Genomic DNA, 8638 nt, shown 5'->3' on the forward strand with positions numbered 1-8638 from the left:
ATAAATGCCCTACTCGAAGACTTGCAAGGCAATGGAAAATCCTGCATGCTGCAATGGATACCGGCACACGTGAATATTGAAGGGAATGAGTGTGCGGATTGCCTAGCAAAAGAAGGCAGAAACATTGGCAAACCTTGCACCACCATCACGCTTGCAGACTCAAATGCTGTCGCAACACATAGACTTCTGCCACATACCTTTAAGAAGCCCCTCATCACCGACTTTGATTGCCCCAGAATCCTAACATCTACAATTGCAAGATTAAGAACAAACCACTATAAAGGGATGAAAATTCTTCCCGACAAAACGAGAACTTATATTCCCTGCAAGAACTGCACCGATGCCCAACTGACTCCGGATCACATTCTTGAGTGCCCGGCCCTTATCCCACATGTTCTGCAGCTGGGTATGGTGCCACTGGCTTCAGAACTTCGAGAAGTTCTCTACAGCACAGATGCGTTGCAGCTAGCGGACGCAGTCTTGAAGACACACGGAGCCATTTAATTGTCCATGGACACGACAAAAAAAAAAAAAAAAACTGAAATAAATATTTAACCCGTTGCCAAAGGACAATAAGAAATCCAGCTCAGTTTTTTAACCGACTTCAAAAAGGAGGCGGTTATCAATTCATACCGTATGTATGTTTTTTTTTTTTTTTGTTTGTCCACTCACAGCGTCTCACCTAGTGAACCGATTTTGATGATTCTTTTTTTTTAATAGATAGGGGATGGCTCAACTTAGGTCCCATTACTTTGCTTGACCATATTTGTCCTTTAAAAAAAAGTTATGGGCAGAAAACAACAAATTTCATGCAATTTCCCTATTAAATGATTGAATATAAAACCCATTGTTATGAAAGTTTGGTGCCATACGACAGTAACATTGATAGTAATTGTAGTGATAATTTTGAATGAAGGCTTCTCTGAAGCAAGCATCAAGTTTCTTCAGGGGGATATTTCGATAATCGGGAATCTGGCGCTGTCGTCTCATTTTTGGCATAAATAATTTGATTTTGGTAATACTGCTGATTTATAGTAAGCCTATGTGAATTATCGAAATTTTCCCTTCTTCAGTGCTATTGCTTCATAGTGGGGGTAAACCTAACCTGGAAGCGAGGTGATGCAGTGATTAGGATCTGCTTCGCCTTCACAATGCTACCATTTGGTTTGCCTCAACTACACAGTAGTATTTTTATTGTTATCATCTACGCCAATAACAGATGATCAGGGATAAATAAGAAAATACAGGATTGCATAACAAGAACCTTGTATGCTATGAAATGTAAACTAATTAGGGAAAACGTAATACTTAAATGGTTATAATTAAATTAACTACACATGAATTCCAGAGAGGAACGAAGATAAGTTTTTAGTGCCAATCGCCTAAAGTTTAATGCGTGTTTATAGTTTTTTGTTTTTTTTTTAGTATGGCGCATTTTTATGAAAGAAATAAGGCGAAGTTTCGTGATGGTAACTTCTTACTATTTCTGAAATACCTACATTTACACTAAAAAGAATGAAATAAAAATATTTTGAAAAAAAATAGAACCGACTTCAAAATTGCTCTAAAAAGTGAAAAATAATTTGAAGTTGGCGCAAAAACGATAGATAAAATCATTCACAGCCATAACTCAACTATAATTATAAATTTAACCACGCCCAGTTTCTTCACTATCACATACATTATGCATTGATGACAGCATCTATCTATACATATCTATCTATCTTCTATCTTCTATCTTCTTCTTCTATCTTCTATACATATAATAAAATAAGATGTTTGTGTGTGTGTGTGTGTGTGTGTGTGTGTGTTTGTGGCGCGCATCCCAGGAAAACAGTAAGGCCTAGAAAGATGAAATTTGGTATACAGGTGCAGTTTTTGCTGAAAAAGTGCACCTCGGGCTTCGATTTTTGATATTTTTATTAGAAAAAAAGTTATTTAATGTTTTATGCGTTTTTTTGCACTTTTTAGTACTTTTTACCTCACAGACCCCGAACCAATCGCACTACACAAATATTTTTTGTACTATAATGTAGGAAATTTAGTTTTAAATATGATGATTGAAATAATTTTGAAGATAGAGCAATTTTTGTATTTTTTATTGATTTTTGAAAAAACCTTTATTTTACATTTTTTTCTGGGTTTAGTTTTTTTCGAAACCCATCCTGCGACAAGTATTGAACCCTCAATTCTAAAATTTTAGTTGGTAATAGTAAAAACATTCCGCCCTCTTCAGAAGAAAAAAGTTTTGAAAAATACGAAATAGTTTTTTTTTTACAATTTTTTTAATGGCAGAACACAACGCGCGCTGTTCGCTTGCCGGCTGAGTTCCGAGTTTACCTCATCACGTGATCCAACTGAAATCGTTTGCCTTCTCTTCACCTTTCTTTTTTTTTTTTTTTTTTTTGCAAGAGCTACTTTTTGAACACTACGGGGAACAAAGAGCTTTTATTTTTGAGGGCTATTTTGATTAAATAAATAAAGTCCGCGATTTTTTGCATGATCTTCGTTTCTGTTACGAATTGGCGGTTAGGTTAGGTAGATACAGAGATAGATAGAGGTTGAGTGGACAAAAAAGGTTTTTGTTTTCGAATTAATACTTATATAAATAAAAAAAGATTGTACTGTCAGGAGGTAGATATGCGCAGATCGTATAGATTGATAGATAGACAAATATAGAGTTCGATATAGCAGATGGACAGCAAGAAAGAGGCATGTCCGTCATTTAAGGAATTTCAACGGGGTGTCAGTGCCCCCCTCCCCACACACACCATGACTTTGAAAAAACAATGCTTTCACATAAAAGTAGAAGTGCTTTTTGTTATTTTTCGACAAAATTTGCATGAAGAGTACGTCGTACCCCCTCTAAAAATATTCCAAACGACGGAACTGGAGATAGATCTAGAAAATATTTTATTCAATCTACTAATGATATACATAGATATAGATTGATTGATACCGCCACGAAATTTGTTTAAGCAGCCGCCGAAGGCGGCAACATCGGTGTAAAAAGGCGAATGATAATATTGAGAAAAAAGAGAAAAACGTTGATTAATACCGTCGCTAAATTGTCTAAGCAGCCGCCGAAGGCGGCAACTCTGGCGCAAAAAGGCGAATGGCGTAAAAAGGCGGACCAGCTGGTCGCCACAGGCGGCTAGTAATAAAATAAGATGTTTGTGTGTGTGTGTGTGTGGTGCGCTTCCCGGGAAAACGGTAAGGCCTAGAAAGATGAAATTTGGTATACAGGTACAGTTTCTGCCGAAGATGTGCACCTCGGGCTTCGATTTTTGATATTTTAATTAGAAAAAAAAATATTTAATGTTTTATGTGTTTTTTGCACTTTTTAGTACTTTTTACCTCACAGACCCCGAACCAATCGCACCACACAAATATTTTTTTTTACTATAGTGTTGGAAATTTAATTTTTAATACGATGAATGAAAAAATTTTGAAGATAGAGCAATTTTTGTATTTTTTATGAATTTTTGAAAAAACCTTCAATTTCCCTTTTTTCCTGGATTTTATATTTTTCTAATATCATCCTGCGAGAAGTATCACAGCCTCATTTCTAAAATTTAAGTTGGTAATAGTAAAGAGATTTCGCCCTCTTCAGAAGAAAAAAGTTCTTAAAAATACGCAATAGTTTTTTTTTTTTTTTTTACAATTTTTTTAATGCTGAACACATCATGTCTTTCTACGCATCGGTCGAAAAAAGCGTTCTTCAATCTTTTATGTCTCTGACGTCACTACTTGGATTTCGATTCGATATTTACGACGGAATCTTAATCGGAAACAATGTTAACTTTTTTTTTTAACTATATAGCTTACTTCTACATTTTATGACGTGATGACCACGTGTTTTTCCGGCAGTGCTTGCTTTTTTTTCTTTCCCCCCTTTTTTTTTTGTTTAATTTTTTTTGTTTGCATTTATTTCTTTTTCCATTCCTCCCCCCCCCCCCAAGCTGGACCTTTTGCTGTATCTATATTACGTTACATTTCATAGATGTGCGCATTTAATTCAATAAAAACAGCGAGATTTCTTTTTCTTCGTCACTTACTTTACTTCGTTACTTTTTGCACACTACGGGAAATTTTGGAGATAACTTTTTTTTTTGCTCTATTTAAATAAAAAAAAGCGGTTTTTTGAGTGATCTTTGTTTTTATTAGGAAACTAGCCGCCTGTGGCGACCAGCTGGTCCGCCTTTTTACGCCATTCGCCTTTTTGCGCCAGAGTTACCGCCTTCGGCGGCTGCTTAGACAATTTAGCGACGGTATTAATCAACGTTTTTCTCTTTTTTCTCAATATTATCATTCGCCTTTTTACACCGATGTTGCCGCCTTCGGCGGCTGCTTAAACAAATTTCGTGGCGGTATCAATCAATCTATATCTATGTATATCATTAGTAGATTGAATAAAATATTTTCTAGATCTATCTCCAGTTCCGTCGTTTGGAATATTTTTAGAGGGGGTACGACGTACTCTTCATGCAAATTTTGTCGAAAAATAACAAAAAGCACTTCCACTTTTATGTGAAAGCATTGTTTTTTCAAAGTCATGGTGTGTGTGGGGAGGGGGGGCACTGACACCCCGTTGAAATTCCTTAAATGACGGACATGCCTCTTTCTTGCTGTCCATCTGCTATATCGAACTCTATATTTGTCTATCTATCAATCTATACGATCTGCGCATATCTACCTCCTGACAGTACAATCTTTTTTTATTTATATAAGTATTAATTCGAAAACAAAAACCTTTTTTGTCCACTCAACCTCTATCTATCTCTGTATCTACCTAACCTAACCGCCAATTCGTAACAGAAACGAAGATCATGCAAAAAATCGCGGACTTTATTTATTTAATCAAAATAGCCCTCAAAAATAAAAGCTCTTTGTTCTCCGTAGTGTTCAAAAAGTAGCTCTTGCAAAAAAAAAAAAAAAAAAGAAAGGTGAAGAGAAGGCAAACGATTTCAGTTGGATCACGTGATGAGGTAAACTCGGAACTCAGCCGGCAAGCGAACAGCGCGCGTTGTGTTCTGCCATTAAAAAAATTGTAAAAAAAAAAAACTATTTCGTATTTTTCAAAACTTTTTTCTTCTGAAGAGGGCGGAATGTTTTTACTATTACCAACTAAAATTTTAGAATTGAGGGTTCAATACTTGTCGCAGGATGGGTTTCGAAAAAAACTAAACCCAGAAAAAAATGTAAAATAAAGGTTTTTTTCAAAAATCAATAAAAAATACAAAAATTGCTCTATCTTCAAAATTATTTCAATCATCATATTTTAAAACTAAATTTCCTACATTATAGTACAAAAAATATTTGTGTAGTGCGATTGGTTCGGGGTCTGTGAGGTAAAAAGTACTAAAAAAGTGCAAAAAAAACGCATAAAACATTAAATAACTTTTTTTCTAATAAAAATATCAAAAATCGAAGCCCGAGGTGCACTTTTTCAGCAAAAACTGCACCTGTATACCAAATTTCATCTTTCTAGGCCTTACTGTTTTCCTGGGATGCGCGCCACAAACACACACACACACACACACACACACACACACACACAAACATCTTATTTTATTATATGTATAGATAGATGAGCGGGGAAGTCAAAATAAATAGAGATGGATAGGAAAACTTAGAGATAGATCGTAAAGGTAGATAGCCGCCGAAGGCGGCATTAGGTAAATACAGAGATTGAGATTTAGTGGACAAAAAATGTTTTTTTTCGAATTAAAACTTATATAAATAAAAAAAAAGATTGTTAATTACTGTCAGAGATAGATATGCATAGATCGTATAGATAGATAAACAAATATAGAGGTCGATACAGTAAATGGACAGCAAAGAAAGAGACATGCCCGTCATTTAAGGAACTTCAACGAGGCGTCAATGCCCCCCCCCCCCTCACACACACACCATGACTTCGAAAAAACAATGCTTTCACATAAAAGTGGAGTGCTTTTTGTTATTTTTTTACAAAATTTGCATGAAGAGTACGCCGTTTGTGTCTCCCCTCCCCCTCCTTTAATAATACTCCGAACGACGGAACTGGAGATAGATCTAGAAAATATTTTATTCAAACTACTAATGATATAGATAGATATAGATTCATTGATACCCGCCACAAAGTTTATTTAAGCTGCCGCCGAAGGCGGCAACATTGGCGTAAAAAGGCGAATGATAATATTGATAATATAGAGAAAAACATTGATTAATACCGTCGCTAAATTTTCCAAGCTGCCGTCGAAGGCGCCAACCCTGGCGCAAAAAGGCGAATGGCGTAAAAAAGCGGACCAGCTGGTCGCCGCAGGCGGCTAGTATTTGAATAACGATATAAATCTTTCATTCGTAACTTTGGATGCTTTTCTGAAAAAAAATATGAACGAAGCCTGGTTACACTGGATTTTACGTTTTGTTTCTGCGCCAACTTCAAAAATTGAGTTTAAAAGCATTATCGATGGTGTTTAAAGAATAAAATTATTTTTCACTTTTTAGAGCAATTTTGAAGTTGGTTCTATTTTCTTTTCAAAATTTTTTTTATTGTAATGAAATTTTCTACTGTGATATGTCAACGAAGAACAGATAAAACGTAGAGCGAAAGAGTGAAGCCTTTTCACACATTTCTTAAAAGCAACGATTTTAGGTCCCGTGAAAGTACCGTACCTAGCAACATTTGTTTCTTGGCTCAAATCGTTACCGTCGATCGAAAATCACCCCCCCCCCCCCCACTTCCCGATGTAAAATAAACACATTCTTCAACTAAAGTGACTAAACACTCTTTAAAAACGAAAAACAATTATTTGCAATTTAAAGTATTTCGCCAAAGAAACAAAAAATACAATAAATTGCATTAACAGTAGCTTTAAAATGTAAACAAATGCTCACGCAACTAACTTGGCTATTGTTTATAGCCAAAGTCGCCAAGCCACTACGTTACTGTAATCCAGCCGATCAGAGAACGAAGTCAACTCCGACCGATTAACAATCCGATCATTTAAACGGAAAACTTTTAAAACTTCATATATTACCTAATTTGTTCTTTCCACCAAATATAAGGATCTTCCACTGCACTGATCTTTTGTGTACCGAGCTACCTGTTATAATTTATCTGGACGAAAATGTTAACAATTAATTAAATAAATGTTAACATTAATTAAATGTTAGCAAATGACAACATTAATAATCGTAATTAATGTTAGTTTAAAGAAAGTAATTTTACATAAATTAATGTTAAATCACATATCTAGACATTGAAAAAGTATTTCAGAGAAAAAAAAATTGGAATACATGGAAAAAAATATTGAGATAATTTCTGTTTCATCAGTCGGTATGCAGTTTTGATATTACGAATTATAGCTGTTTCCACAGAAAAAGGAACATTACCCGATGATTCTAAGGGACCGTAAAAAATGAGACGATTCTCTATAGTCGCAATAACTGACTGTGATGGCCAAACGTATTGGTTTTTTATTGTTTCTCTTAAAAATGTAACAATAGATTCTGTAGGATTCAAATCAATAATACAGCCTATATAATATTGTTGCTGCAAAAGTATCGGTACTTTATGGGTGGGGGGGGGGGGGGGGTCATCTTGATCTTTAGGAGATGCGTCCTTGCTCTTTGGGGAAGGGGCACCCCCTGTCTGTTTGTCTCTTTTCTATGCACTGCTATCATTTAGTAACATGAATCGAAGTTAAAATCTTTAAATTATAAATGTACAATCAGTTGGTATATAGCTTATATTTTATAAAATTAAAAAATTTAAAAAACCCCGATTGAGTAGCAACTGTAGAATTAAGAGAGAAAATTGAAAATCCTTTTGAAATTCTTATATTATTAAAAATCAATTTCAAGTATTTTATTTGCTATTAAATAGAAACTGGCAACAGATAAACATTTAAAATCATTGTTTTTAATTTCCTTGTCGGCTAACAATGATATCGGTTATCAATCGCGTGAATCAAGGCTTTGCCGTTATTAAAATTTGCTTTTAAAAAACGTTATAATTCGAATTCTATGAAACATGGAAGTTCCGAACACATTCTATCAGACGCGGAAAAAAATTATTATTTTTTTTTTCAAAATCAGTCCACCCGTTTAGAAGCTAGAGCTCCACAGACAGACACACTGATACACAGACACATCAAACTTATAACCCCCTTCCTTTGTGTGTCGGGGGTTAAAAAGATTGGATATGAATCTTTTTTTAGGACATTTTTGTTGGAAGTGCCAACCACCGGTGACCTGCCAACTACTGGGCGTGTTACCCTTACATTTGCGTTCATTCAATTATAATTGCCTACATTTGTATTATATTTAAAAAGTTTTAAAATATTTAATTTTGTTGCATGCCTATATCTTTATTTTAAAAAATACACCCAGTAAAATTTGTCTTCTGTTGGTTTTGTAGAGCATCATATTTTTTGAATTTGTTGTTACTATTATTATATAATAGCATATAGGTTATTTTACTTTTTCACTGCGTGCATACTTAAAAAAAAAAAGGCTATCGATAGTGCAAAAGTGGTTTCCATTTTTTGAGACTTTGGTAGCCTGTGGCTGTATCATTATTTCGAATTGCTAGCCTACAGCTTTAAATATAAATTATGCGGCATCGGCCAATTAATCAGTAATCGACCGA

Source organism: Uloborus diversus, chromosome 8 (genome assembly GCF_026930045.1).
Source record: "Uloborus diversus isolate 005 chromosome 8, Udiv.v.3.1, whole genome shotgun sequence".
Classification (NCBI taxonomy): Eukaryota; Metazoa; Arthropoda; class Arachnida; order Araneae; family Uloboridae; genus Uloborus; species Uloborus diversus.